Source organism: Lutra lutra, chromosome 16 (genome assembly GCF_902655055.1).
Source record: "Lutra lutra chromosome 16, mLutLut1.2, whole genome shotgun sequence".
NCBI classification, from domain to species: Eukaryota; Metazoa; Chordata; class Mammalia; order Carnivora; family Mustelidae; genus Lutra; species Lutra lutra.
This window is the reverse complement of record NC_062293.1, coordinates 39,825,430-39,839,648: the sequence shown is the minus strand read 5'-3', so window position 1 is coordinate 39,839,648 and position 14,219 is coordinate 39,825,430. Positions and strand designations below refer to the sequence as shown.

The following is a 14,219-nucleotide window of genomic DNA, read 5'->3' as shown; positions in this document are numbered from 1 at the left end:
CCCTGCTCCGGGTGGTCCTGTCCATCTTCCAAATGTTGAACATCATTTGTAAGCCAATCTGTACCTCCAGCCCTGAGCTCTCTCCTGGACTTCAGACTCACTGATCACAGTGCCTGATGAGTGTGACTTCAGCGGGACCCAGAGTCCCTAGACACTCAGTGAGTCCCAGTGGGAACAAACTTCCTCAGGTTCCCTGCCCCACCAGATGGTTCTGCTGCACTCCTGTCCAAGGAAATAGCATCACCCCCTTCCAAGAGGTTTGAGCCAGACCCTCAGAGTGGCTGTCCACTCTTCCTCACCTCCATGTCCAATTAACCAGAAAGGACTGTCAAGGCTGTTTCTACATCCGACATGCATTCCTACGGCACTGCCATAACTCAGGACCCATTCATTGCTTGCCTGGGCTCCTGGATTCCAGACTGCCTCCTTGAGCCCATACTTTAACTTCGCTGTGGCTCCTGCTTTCTGAAATGTTAACCTCACTTTGCTAATCCTGTGCTTAAAATTAATCAGTGATCCCCAGCACCCATAGCCTTAAATCCAGGCCCACCATACAGATGCCCTCTGCCCACTCCATCCTACCTTTCCCCATCCGTGTCCATGGGAATCCACTAGAAGGGAAACTCTGTGCATTCAGGGACTACATCTGCTTATTCGCTGTGTATGGTACCTGGCACATGGGGGTGCTCCAGAAATATATGTTGAATGAATGAAGGAATGAGTGAGTCCTGAGTGGGTGGATGGAATCAGATCAGACAACCTGCTGGTTCACACACTTCTTTTTATTTGCCGCTTTTGCTATCTGCAACTCCTCTCACTCCTCTTCCTAACCATTGTCTGAGATGGGACTGATGCATCTCCTCCTCCAGGAAGCCTTCCTGAGTCCCTGGACCAAGTTGGGCTATGTCCTTCCTCCCTGTTCCCCTGGCTCCTTCACCATGACAGTTATCACATCCCAAATAGTTGGTTCTACATCTCTCCTGAACTTGACTCTGCCTCTCACTTCTGAACCCAAGGACTTACTACATGGCCTGGCACCCAGTAGGTATTTGGGCCACTTTTGCCTGATGATTACATGATTACAATGATGTAGTGCGATGGTGTGATGGTGTGGGAAGAGCCCAAGGCAAGGAATGCAGAGATCTTTGTCCAAGTTTGATGTTGCCACTCATTAGTCATGAACCAAATAAACCCTCCAAGCCTCAACTTCTCCATCTATAAAATGGGAGTTCTTACCCTTTCCTTAGCCACTTCTCAAGGTTACCGAGAAGATCAGCTGGGCTAATACAAGCACAATGTGTTTTGAGAACCATAAAAGCTTTCTACAAATGCTATGGGTTATTATGCTTACATAACTGCTTTGGAACCTCGAGCAGAAGCCAAATTACATCTGGCAAAATTGGCTGGAAGAGAGCCAGGCCAACTGTATTGGGTTCCTGTAGCCACTGAGGTTTGGGACCAGACCTCTCCTTGGCTTTGCTTCCACTGAGCTGCCCTGCCTGCAGCATGGAGGCCACGGTGTGAGGTGGGGGGGGGGGGTTCTCTGGCCTCCCACCCTTCAGTGTGGGGGCAGATAAATCACAGGGGCAAGTGCTGGAGGCTGCCTTTCTTATGCAGATCTTGAGAGTCAGATGGAAGGAAGGAAGAGAAGCTTCTACGATATGCCAGACACTCTGCTAGACACTCACCTATGTTATCTCCTTTAACTCTTGCAACCATGACTGTTCTGGGAATTTCTGCTCCCATAGTGCAGAGGAGGAAACTGAGGCCCAGAGATGCTAAGTGACTTGCCTAAGGTCACACAGCTATTAAGTAGAGATGCTGAGATATGAAATCCATGAATGTCTAATAAGCATGCTCTTTCTGGCTGTGCTTTCCTGGGTCTTTGTCACTGGGACCTTTCTGAGCCCTAGTCTCTTTCCCTGTGCCTTGCTTTTTCCATCAGCCCATCAGTAGTCATAGGCATGGGCTCTTCCTATGTGCGAGGATTATGGGGATTGCAAAGAAGTACAAAGCCTGTTACCTGCCTTCAGGACCCGTGGGAAGCCCCGGCAAAACATCAGAGTTCATGTTTTCTTCACTGTATAAAATGTCTGAGTCCCTGACCTGCCGCACTGTTTCAGGACAGCCAAGCCCTGCTCCCCTAGCTTCATGGTGGGGGAGGACAGCTGGAACATGATTTTCCAAAAAACCCCTGAGCTTTATCATTGCTATTGTTTATAGCAACCAGACTTGGCTAATGAATTTGTCCTCCAGAGAGATGTTCCCTGGGACCACCATAATGAACAGAGGAGAGAATGTTACATTTAGCACATCCTTGGCAAGGGCTTGAACACATCTGGGGTGACTTCTGGGTGTTCTACTAGGATTTTTCCTTGTAGATCCACTAAATAGGCTCCTGCAGGGGCCCGTGGTGTCAGTCTCTCCCTGCGTCCCTGCTCTCAGCCTCCATTTCAATTGGGACGTCCTGTCTTATAACCTCGCACTTCCCCTTTTGTCCCTTTATGGTGCATATCAAAGCGTGTAACTAGCTGATTATCCGTGTGGCTGTTTCTTGGACATGTCTTCGCTAGACTGCAAGCTCTGAGAGGGTAGGGACTGTGTCTGTTTTGTTGAATAAACAAAGGGACTCCAGGGTGTGCCAACCCACATCCCCTTGCCCACCTCTGGGAGGCGTCCTTCGGCACTGGCCAGCCTTTTTGACACTTGTCCTACCCTCCCTCCCCTCCCTCCCCTTCTTCCCCTCCCTCCCCTTCTTCCCCTCCCTCTCCTCCCTTTGTCTGCTGAGGCCCTTCTCAGCTTTCCTCTTCATTGTACCTAAGCATTTTTGCTTGCTTCTGCATGAAAGTATTTGAGGAAATAATCCTTTCGGGAGCTAAGACAGTCTACCTTCGTGGGGGCAAGAGAAGGGGCTCAGAGACAGCAGTAGGCTTGTGCTGGCTGTGCGCCTCTCTCAGCCTCCCTCACTGTGCTGCGGAGCCCCCAGCTTTGCCTGGTGTTTCCGAGAGGATTATTTTCCTTTCTGCTCAACATCAAAGGCCTGAGAGCTATGTATATACTGCACAATTTTGCTACAAACTTGGGACAAGATGCAGCTCTCCTTCCCCATTTCGGGAGCATAATGATGTGTAACACACGCTTCAGATGTCTTGTCTTATCGTCCCCAACCAGAAAATACAATTTATTTAAGTCCGGACTGTCAGGTCCAGCTCGCTGCTGCTTCAGACCTGCCATCCTCCCAGGCATCGCTCTGCGCTCCCGGTAAGTGCTGACAGCCCCATTGCGAATGGCAGTGTTGGACCCACTGGGTTGTTAAGAGTCTAGAATTACAGTCAGTTGCGTTGGTTTGTAAGAGTTAAAGGTATACATTTCAAACCTGGATCTCCAGGAGGGAGCGGGCAGCAGGGGGTGAGGGGTATGTGGGATCCTGAGATAAAGATGAGTCCTGTGAAATTAATCTTCATTGCTAACATTTGCACAGTGTGTTACAGCTTAGACTGCCTATGGACCCAGTGGCCCCATGAAGGAGAGGAAACCAACCATTCCTGATCCTCTACTCCGTGCAGGGCCCTGCTTGGCATTTCCATAGGTGTTCTCTCTTCCCTAATTATGGTCCAGCTCCCCTGATGTGGAGGCATCTTGTGATTATGTCCCCATTTCACGGTTGAAGAGACTGAGGCTGCTCAGGAGGTAGGTAGTAGAGCTAGGACTTGTGGGTGAGACTTTAATCAACAGGGAAGTCACAAGGAAGGAAGCCTGGGATTTGAGGCCAGACAGGATGCGATCAAGACAGCTCTCTCTAAATAAAATCTTTAAAAAAAAAAAAAAAAAGGGGCGCCTGGGTGGCTCAGTGGGTTAAGCCGCTGCCTTCGGCTCAGGTCATGATCTCAGAGTCCTGGGATCGAGCCCCGCATCGGGCTCTCTGCTCAGCAGGGAGCCTGCTTCCTCCTCTCTCTCTGCCTGCCTCTCTGCCTGCTTGTGATCTCTCTGTCAAATAAATAAATAAAATCTTAAAAAAAAAAAAAAAAAAGACAGCTCTCTCACTTGTCAAGTCCATGGTCCTGAACATGGCATTTTCTGTCCCCGGTGCATTGCCTCATTGACAAACCCAGCAAGATAACCTTGCCTCGTGGTTGGATGGCCTAAATGGCAGGACGTAAGTGGGTTGGTTTGGAGGATTATGTAATAGACATCTTGACTAGTTATGAATCCATACCAGGGAAGGAGTCACTAGGTTTCTCCTTTTCATTTGGGTTGTGGGTAGGGAGGCCGAGATGAATAGAATGGGGGATTGAGGCTTCCTGTCCTCTCCGCTTAGGTCCCTAAATACCAAGCTCATCTCAAAGTAGTTAGAGGAGACGAAGACCTCCCTGTGCCACTGACTGCTTACTCCTTAATGCTGTCAAGCTTGTTGCTGAAGCCCTGGGCAGCCCAGGAGATGACGGGCACCATGGAGTTCTGGAGGAGACAGAGAGACGTTGCCATGCATACCACCCACTTTGAAAATCTACATGTGAATTCTAACTGAACTGTGACCAGTTATTGGTAAAGTGAAAAGATCCCACCAATCTGAAGTTGACACATTCTAAACAAAAGGAACACAGATGTGGGGATGGAGAGAAGGTCTCGCCGCCTTCATGTAACTCTTAGAGTAGCTCTGGAGTTTGCTACCCTCCCTGGGGTACTGTTGACTTTATCGCTGCCGTCGCTACTATTTGCCAACAGCCCCCAAGGTCGGTATTATCACCCCCATTTTACAGATAAGAAAGTCAAGGCCCAGAGGGGCTGAGCCAGGTCACAGAGCTGGTCAGTGGAGAGCTCAGGGCAAAATTCGTCTTTGCCTACTTCTGAAGCTTGTGCTCTTTGCTCCCTGTCCCTTGTAGCTATGGCTCTAATACCAACCCCACTCCCAATCTGTTCCGGTCCCAGCCAATCGGTGAAATTAGAGCTTGCTAACACAGGGCTCTCCCACCTGGTAGGAGGGGGTTGTATCTCAGAGTCAGAGGCATCCTGGAAAAGGGCAAGCATCTTCTTATCCAAACCTCTCTTTTTCATATGGGAGTCTAAGGTCCACAGAGGTGATGTGACCTGCTCTGGGTCACACAGCTAGCTTGGGGACAGAGCCGAGATCTGACCTGGTCTTGATAGCTTGGGTCTGTGCTCTTCCTCTAAAGCCTGCTGTATGCCCACGCCAGGGGCTGAAACTAATGGCCGGGATCGCCTTCTCAGGAATACGGGAAAGACTGGCAGCCCATGCTGGCCCGGGGTGCAAGTATCCAGGATTGGCATGACCTGCTGGGGTCCCTTGCCTTACAGAGTCTGGGAAATGGAAAGTGGAGCCCTTGCTGGGAAAGGTTAAGAATGGCTGATACCCATGCAGACACAGTTTTCTGGTTCAATTAATAGTGCAAACAATGTTTCTACACCATGTACCTACTTAAGAAAATAAATTATGTATAAGTTCCCTCAAGGGTTGTTGAAATACCCGTTCACCAGCACACGGCTAAGCCTGCAAGCTTCAGACCATCCAGCCCCCTCATTAATCCTGACCTTTAGGGCTTCTAGGCGGTGGGTTTCTTGTCTGTTCTTGCTTATTACCCTTGAAGGAAATGAAATTGTACTGCTCCAAAATGCCTCCAAAATTCAGTCTTTCCCTCTCCACACCAATGCCCCCCTACCGAGTTGACTGAGTCTCCCTTCAATGAGTTACTGAAATTCCTTATTAGGCTGTTTTCCAAAGAATGTGTATTAAAGCCAACCATTTAGCCAACCAATTTGTTTGGTTTGCCTCTTTCAAACTCCTAAAACACGTTTCACACGATTGGGGAGTGAGAACGTCTGTTAAATGGGTCACCGGGCTTCCAGGAAACAAAATGAACCTGCCTTTTTGTTTCCTGAAGTTGCAATGAGCCTGTTTGAAGACAAAACACAGCAGGGGGAGGGAGGCAGAGGGGGGCTGCCAGAGACGGTCAGCTCTTTGAAGGCAAGGACTTTATCTTATTAAAATCTCTGCTTGCTCGTTCATCAGTTCCCGCAACGGAATTTCTGACTAGTTCTCTCCTTCCAAGGACTGTGCATGAGTGTGTTTTCCCTACAATTACAACAAATACCCGTGAAAGCACCCCCGTGTGGTGGTGGGTGCTATTCCTGGAAACCAAGAAGCCCAGGGAACATGGCCCCGGGAACCACTTGTCACCTCTTCCCAACCAGGAGGCCACCATTTCTTTTAAGACATCCTTAGTGGCAACTTTTGGGGCGGAAGGGGAAGAAGGAACAGTCACTGAGCGTTGACCACAAGTCAAGCACTGTGCCGACTGCTCTATACCCTTTCTGTCCTTTCCAGCTCACAAAGCCCGCTGAAGTTGGCCTTATTCCGCCCAGTGTGCAGATGAGAAAACTGAGGCTCTGGGAGGCTAAATATCTCGTCCAAGGTCCCACAGCTAAAGAGTGGTTCACCTGACGTTCCCTTCTACGTGCATGGGTTGTGAGAGGTCCGCTTGGCATTATTAGAATGTATGAGATGGTCCCGTGACCCTCTCTTCCGGACCCCTGCATGCAACTGCTGGGATGTGACATTTTTGTGCCCGTTTCACTGAGAGGCCCTCCTGCCTCCTCCCTCCGAGCCTGAGTGCAGCGGGGGCCTTGTCCACCGGGCAACTGTCCAGAGAGCTTTAGACCGTGCAGGAGGGGGGATGTGTGCTCGCCGTGTAGAAAGAAAGAGCATCACGCAGTTGCAAATCTGTCAGCTGAGAAAACAGCATGAAGGGGAGGAATGGGTGACTCTGAGTGGTCTCTTCCGATGCAAACATTTTGTGAGCAAATGTGCTCTTGGTGGATGACTCACAGAGACAGGGCGACTTGAAGGCACTCGGGCTGCTCACCTGGAGAGTCCCTGAGAAGGCCAGACCTCCGCTGATGAATCCCTCCTGACAGCTCATGGGAGAATCCCATATTGGGTTCAACTTGAGGTTGCGAAATGGGATGTGGGAAACCAGACGCCTTTCCAGCTGGACCTGCAGCTTGGCTGGTCGGGGGCCGGGCCCTGGCCTGATGGAAGTTTCAAATGAGATTCAGCAACAGGTTGGCTGCTATCTCTGCTAAGGCCCCAGGGTCTGTCTTCTCTTGCATGCCAGAGGGGCGGTGGCATTTTTATCTCTAGATCCCCAGTGCCTGGCTCCAGACCCGGCACATAGTAGGCACTTACAGGAGATGTCTGGGTGGAAGAGAAAAGTCAAGCACGAATTGGGGACCAGGCAGCCCCAGCTTCCAGTGCTGGCTCTGCACCAATGTGAGGACTATTTCATCGCGTTGGTTCTGGATCCTTCATCTCGCAAGCGCTGGCAAGAGTACCTTTCAGTAGAATTGTAAAGATCAAAAGGGCTATAATGGGTCTGAAAGTGCTCTGTGGAGGAAAGAAACCCTCTGCCGCAGGGAACGTTTCTGTTTGTGGTTTGCAACCAGCTTAAGCCCCCAGCGGGCGCAGGGGAGGGGCAGAGCTGTTATTCCGCTGTGAGAATGGAATCTGAGATGTTGTTCCATCTGGGGCCATGGTCACGGCTCATCCATTCACTCAGTGGACATCTGCAGCCCGCCACTTGTGTTCTGGGCACTATCTCAGGGGTTGGAGATACAGGAATGAGTCCACCCTCTAGGAATGGCCCTTCAGAGAGGGTGGTGCCAGGTGCTGTAGGAAGGCATGGAAGGAAAGCTGCCTGGAGGGCAGCGATGGAGGGGGCCCCAGGGGTCTGTGGCAGAATTCTTGCTAGGCACGGCGAGGATGACACCAAGGTATTTAGCAGGTGGAGACAGACCCCTTAGACTGGCTCCTGGTCTGAGAAGGGCCATGCTGATGTTTTTGGGAAGACCAGTGGCGCCAGTCCAGGCTTCTGGTTGTCTGCCGAGCCCTGCCTACCTGCTCATCATTCCAGCTCTTTCTTTTGGAACCGAATACCCTAGACAATCATGGGCTCTACTAAAATGTGGGCAGGATTTGCAGAAGAACACAGACTTTGGAGTCAGACTATCCTGAGTTGAAAACCTACTGTGTGCCAGACACTGTGCACAATGAATAATGGAGCTCAGCTGTCAGACAGGAGATAATTATTAATACAGAGATGCAGTGACCAGTAGGCGTTGGTACCTGGTTCTCTCCAAGGACGCCTGGGTCAGTCTCAGAGCTGATCTGCCCATCGCCAACAGATTGCCATGCCAAACGTAGGGTCACAGGGCCAAGGCAGGTGGATAAATAAAAAAACACACCTCTGGGGAGCCAAGTCTGACTGCAAAGAGGTTCCCCTTGCCTGTCGCCAAATGTGGGGAGCAGGACTCAGGAGGGATTCTCTGACTTTAAGGAGGCAAAGAAGCCCAGAAAAAGTGAAGGAGCATGGTCGCAAACGTCCACAGTCTTGCTACCATTTTCTTATGCTGCCCTCACTTTCTGTTTCTAACCCTACTAACAAGATTCCTGCTGTTCCCGGCTGTCCCAGTGCCCAGGCAAGGCAGACCAGGGACAGCGTGGGTTCAAGACACAGCTGCCCAGACACACTGGAATGCGGCCCCGTGCTCCACCACATCTGGGTGTTCTGGGGAGCAGGGCGCCTCTGAGTCAATGTTCTCATCACTCTTGAGAGGATGGATGTATCTGGCAGAGGCTGTACCTGGGGTCATGGTCCCCATTACAAGTTCTTTTTACAGTTGCTTGCTTAATCCTCTGAAGGCAGCCCTGTGCCCTCTTCTACCTGCCGCCTGCTGGATTTCCAGGAATATGTTACCTGCTTGGTTTCCCCCAAGGGTGTGTTAGCTCTCTTCTGGAACATTCCATGGCTATTCTGTATGAGAAGTTTGTGTTACCCTTGCTGGGTATTTCTGCTCAGTTGAACATTCACCTTTCCATCACCCTCCTGGCACCTATTCCCAGGGATTAGGTGGGCTTCACCTCCCAGTGTGAGTATGTTTCATACCTAGAGGACCAACCCTGAGATACCAGTAGATTCACTTCTTGCACTTGTCTCATTGCACACCTGCTAGGAATTTTTTTTTTTTTTTCTTTTTGGCAGATGCAGGATGAGGAGGGAACCAGAAATGTGTTCTGTTGCTCTCCTGGTTAATTTCACATTATTCTACAGGGCTGCGTTGAAAATGACGCATCAGTAAAAAACCAAAGGATGGTTTATGATGCTTGCAGAGGAAAAGCAGATATTCCAATTAATGCCAGGGCTGAAAATAATCCCAAGGAGGGCTGATTCTAAAAGCTGATCAAGAAAAGGTCAAGGGGAACCCTCCTATGCTGTTGGTGGGAATGCAGGCTGGTGTAGCCACTCTGGAAAACCGCATGAAGGTTCCTCAAAAAGTTGAAAATAGAGCGACCCAGCAATTGCACTACTGGGTGTTTACCCTAAAGATACGAATGTAGTGATCCAAAGGGACACGTGCACCTGAATGTTTATAGCAGCAATGTCCACAATAGCCAAACTATGGAAAGAGCCTAGATGTCCATTGATAGATGAATGGATAAAGAAGATATGGTATATATACACAATGGAATACTATGCAGCCATCAAAAGAAATGAAATCTTGCCATTTGCAATGACATGGATGGAACTAGAGGGTATTACGCTGAACGAAGTAAGCCAATCAGAGAAAGACAATTATCATATGATCTCCCTGATATGAGGAATTTGAGAGGCAGGGCGGGGGGGGTGTTGGGGAGTAGGGAAAGGGACGAAAAATGAAACAAGATGGGATTGGGAGGGAGACAAACCATGAAAGACTCTTAATCTCGGGAAACAAACTGAGGGTTGCTGGAGGGTGAGGGGTAAGGATAGGGTGGCTGCGTTATGGACATTGGGGAGGGAATGTACTATGGTGAGTGCTGTGCAATATGTAAGCCTGATGAGTCACAGATCTATACCCCTGGGGCAAATAATACATTATATGTTAATAGAAATAATTTAAAAAAAGAAAAGGTCAAATAGGTAACTACCCACATAGCACTGAAATCCTCATACTACTGTATTCTTACCGAAGTCATATTTTCTCATTGAAAACAGATTTCAGTTTTTCTAGAAAATGCTCAGAGAATGTCATTGTCTTCTAGTCTTCCCAAGGGCTGGTCTTGGAGGTTGAAGAGCATATAATGTTAGTAGCAAAGCATGTTCAAAGTTGCCACAGATTCACAAAGGCAGGGGGTTTCTGGTCATTTAATCAGATTGCTTTCCTGACACATGGTGGACCTATGAAGGAGAGCGGCCTTGTGCACGCGGTGTGTCTTCCAGCCAGGTCTTAATTCCACGTGTCAGGAAAGCAATCTGGTGATGCCAGTGTCTCTGTAACAAGCAGCAATTCCCAATGTCGGGGAAGGTTTGGGCAGGTATCATATGGCACTATGAGGGGTGGGATTTTGGGGGTTGAGGTGGAAGGGACTCTAGCTGGCGATAGAGACAGAGGTAAGGCTTTGCGTATACTTCAAAATGGCTTAGACTTGGCCCCTGCAGTAGAATGGAGCCCGAATAAACTTTGGAATCAAATCCCAATTCTGCTGTTTACTAGATTTTTAAATTGGGCTAATACCCCCTGAGCATCCCCGTGTCGATGATTGGTAGGCTAGACTCCTAGGAGACTGTAATTTTCGTTGTTCCACAGCTCCTTGCCTTCTGATCCGAGTATCAAAGGACCTGAGATGATCAGGGGCTTTCAAAATGGAAGACAAAGCATCCTTTAGTTCACTGGACATCCAACGAGCAACTCTTCGATGTCGAATATGCTGGTAGGTCTTGGGAACACAAAGATAATAAGACATGGCCATTACCCCAGGTAGTTTATGAGTTGTCTGGGTAGAAATGGACATCAAAGAGCTTCAGATCATCAAGGAGATACAGCAGCTATAAGACCCCTACTGATCAACGCCCACAATGCAGCTCTTGAGGAACAAGGTCCCCCTGCAGAGTACTTGTTCCAGCCTATCATCCCCGCTGGTCTGTGTGCATTTTCACCAGGACCTTCTTTCTGCTACAGCTTGGACATCAGCATGCCCTACAGCCTGCCTTGCCTGTCCTCCCCCTGCACCATCCCATCTCCTCACCTCCAAATCACAGCCTAGACGAGGAAAGGGTAGACGAGGTATCTGGGGTAAGGAACCCAAGGAGGCACCCATGTCCTGGGGCTGCACTCACACTCACCCGAGAGCGGGCACCTCCTAAAATTTGCACCCCATGGGGTGCCTGGGTGGCTCAGGTCATGGTCTCGGGGTCCTGGGATCGAGCCCTGCATCGGGCTCTCTGCTCGGCGAGAAGCCTGCTTCCCTCTCTCTGCCTGCCTCTCTGCCTACTAGTGATCTCTCTCTGTCAAATAAATAAAATCTTAAAAAAAAAATTTGCACCCCAGTTGCCTTGCTTGCCTCATCCTATTCGGGGCCCTGCTCCAGACAGTCAGATGAAGACAGGAGTGGAGCCGTTTGTGACGAAAGTGGCACGACAACCGGCTCTCCCAATAAGCTTGCAAAATAGACACTGTTGTTCCATTTTCAGATGAAGAAACTGAGGCTTAGAGAGGATGAGTTACTTTAGAGGCATCACAGAGGAGTGAATCGCCTGCAGGAGTAGTCTTGGAGGAGTGGTGGCAGTCTGCAGGAGTAGTGGAAGACCACACACGGCTTATTTACTTGGGGAGACCCCCATGTGGACCCCCATTCTGCCAGTCCTGAGCCATGTGACCTGGGGCCAGTTACTTATTTTCTCTGACCTTCTGCTCCCTCATCTGAAGGATGGAGATAATAATCCCTCTCAGAACTATGGACTCTGAAAAATGATCTGAGAATTTTGAAGGGGTGGGGGGTGGGAGGTTGGGGGCACCAGGTGGTGGGTATTGTAGAGGGCACGGATTGCATGGAGCACTGGGTGTGGTGCAAAAATAATGAATACTGTTATGCTGAAAAAAAATAAAAAAATTTAATAATAAAAAAAAAATAATCCCTCTCAGGGTTAGATGGCAATGAACTCCAGGCATTTCCAGCTTCTGGTTCCGTGACTCTGCTTTCCCACGTGTCAAGTGGATAGGCCACACCTGCCTCACAGAGATGCCATGGGGACCCAGTGAAAGGAGGGGTGTGCCGACCCAGAGTGAGTTCTCAAGAGCTGTTGGCAGGATGAAATGTCATTTCCTGAGGCTTTGCTGTGTCTTCAGCCCGGTCCACTGTTCTCCTGGGATCTAAGGGGGGGCCGTGAACATTTGTTTGGTGAGTCCTTTGGGACTTTCCTGATAATAGTTGCAGATCTTCCCTGGAGGGGTAACGGAGACTGACTACCTGCTACCTTCCTGGGTTTATGTCATGATCCCATTCAAACCTCCTGGCAACCTTGCTTTCATTACTCTCATTGTTAGAGAAGATACAACAGAACCCGCAAGAGGCTAAAACCACTCATGTAAGGTCAAGCAGTGAGTTGGAAGCAGAACAGGATCTCCGCCCCATGTATGGGAAGAAGAAGTCTCTGTGCATCCCACTACGGAAGAGAAACCAAAAATACAGGCTCCTATGTCTCAGCAACGGAGCCAAACCTGAGAATTGCGTCTGCGCATGTCCCAACGTGCGGGAATATAAACAGCTCTAATTCCAAGCCAGTGCATGAAACCTGGTGAGTGCCAGTTGCTCGCTAGGCATGGCGGAGGGGTACCTTGTGGCTCTGCAGGGTGGCCCGGTGGTGTCTTGGCTGTATCTACAAAGTCTGAAAGCTCCACAACCCCATTTCCCAAAACTGGAGGAATGAGGGGCCGGTTAGCAGTTCCCTGGAGGTTTAAGTTTTGCAGGTCCTACCTTGAGAACATCCCTCTAGCTAATCTCCTCCACTCAAGCCCTAGCGTTAGCCAAGTGTCAGGGTGATGCTACTCGTGTCCTCCTGTTACCTGCCTTAGCCTCCTCCCGGGTGGTCCCCCTGCGCCCCACTCCTTTCCCCTCATTCATTTCCCACACAGTGGTCCCAGGATCTTGCTGGAAAGCAGACTCCCTACTTAAACCTTTCCATGGCTGGGAATCCATTGGTTGGGCTGATGCAAGGAAGCCGATGCCTCGGGCCCCCACGCAGCTGCTTCTAGCCTCTTCTCTCCTGCACTCCCTGAGTCTTCTCTGCCCAACTATGCCCTTCTCCAAGCATGCCATATTACTTCACACCTCTGTGCTGCTGGATATGCTGACTCCTCTGCTTGGAACCCCTGCCCTGGTTTGACCAAGATAACGCTTAGTCATTTTTGTGTCTCAGCCTGCCGCCACCTCCTCCTGAAAGCCCCTCCTGACTGCCCACCCCCTTCTTCAGCATGGGTTAGGTGCCCCCCATCGGGACTTGGACAGCACTCAGTATCAATCCCGTTCCATCACACCGGATGGCCTGCTAACTCCTACTTGACCTGCTGACCTCAGCTGGCTTTTCCATACTGGGGTCATGTCTGAGGAAAGGACCTTTCCTGTGTGCTTTCCCTTTAAGCCCTGATTACTTGGGCATTTGTGTAAGCGTTTGACTGATGCCAGTCTCTCTGCGCTGGACTGTAAGCTGTGGGCTGTCTGTATCTGCTCACTTTTGGGGTTTACCGCGGAGCTGACAGGACACGGAGACTTGCATCTCCATGGAGGTTCATCATGGAAACCAGTGTACCCGAGACCCGAGTACACAGACCGTGCCCATAAGGGAGCTAAGAAGGCCGGTGAAGCCCCCTGATCCAGGAGGAGGCCCTGAGCTAGGGTGGCCCTCCAGAGTTGTTTTGAAGCAAGGCAAGGGGCCAACTGTTACTCCCTCGTTGGCTTGGGGCCACTCCTGGGGAGATGACAGAAGCCTGGGCAAGGTAACTCTGTGCACTAGAGGACAGTTCCCAGAGAGGGGATTTCTGGCCTGAGAGCTGTCCGCTGCCGGTATGCCAGTCACTGGGTGGGTGAGTGCCTCGGTCCTGCAAGGGTGAGCGTCTGCCATGCCTCCACATTCCCCGCATCACCCTACTGCCAGGGACTTAGCAGGAAACCAACACGTGCCAGATAAATGCCAACATAAACGCATCCATTTATTTGTCTATCTTGGCTCCATCTCCAAACTGTGGGACTGTGTCTTCCTTAGCTTTCCCCGTGCTCTAAAAGGAGCCTAGCTTCTTGTCAGTACCCAAGAGAAGTTTGTTGAGTGAATGATTAAGCTAAAAGAGAGAGACCAAAAGAAGCAAAGCTACAAATTTCTTTCATAAGGAAA

At 50.1% G+C, this 14,219-nt stretch overlaps 1 protein-coding gene across 2 annotated transcripts in view; it reads right to left on the bottom strand.

Moving 5' to 3' along the window:
- The window catches only part of ASIC2 (acid sensing ion channel subunit 2), a 1,015,092-nt gene that overhangs the window by 91,016 nt on the left and 909,857 nt on the right, over positions 1–14,219 (bottom strand). The gene's annotated exons all lie outside the window — the stretch shown is intronic.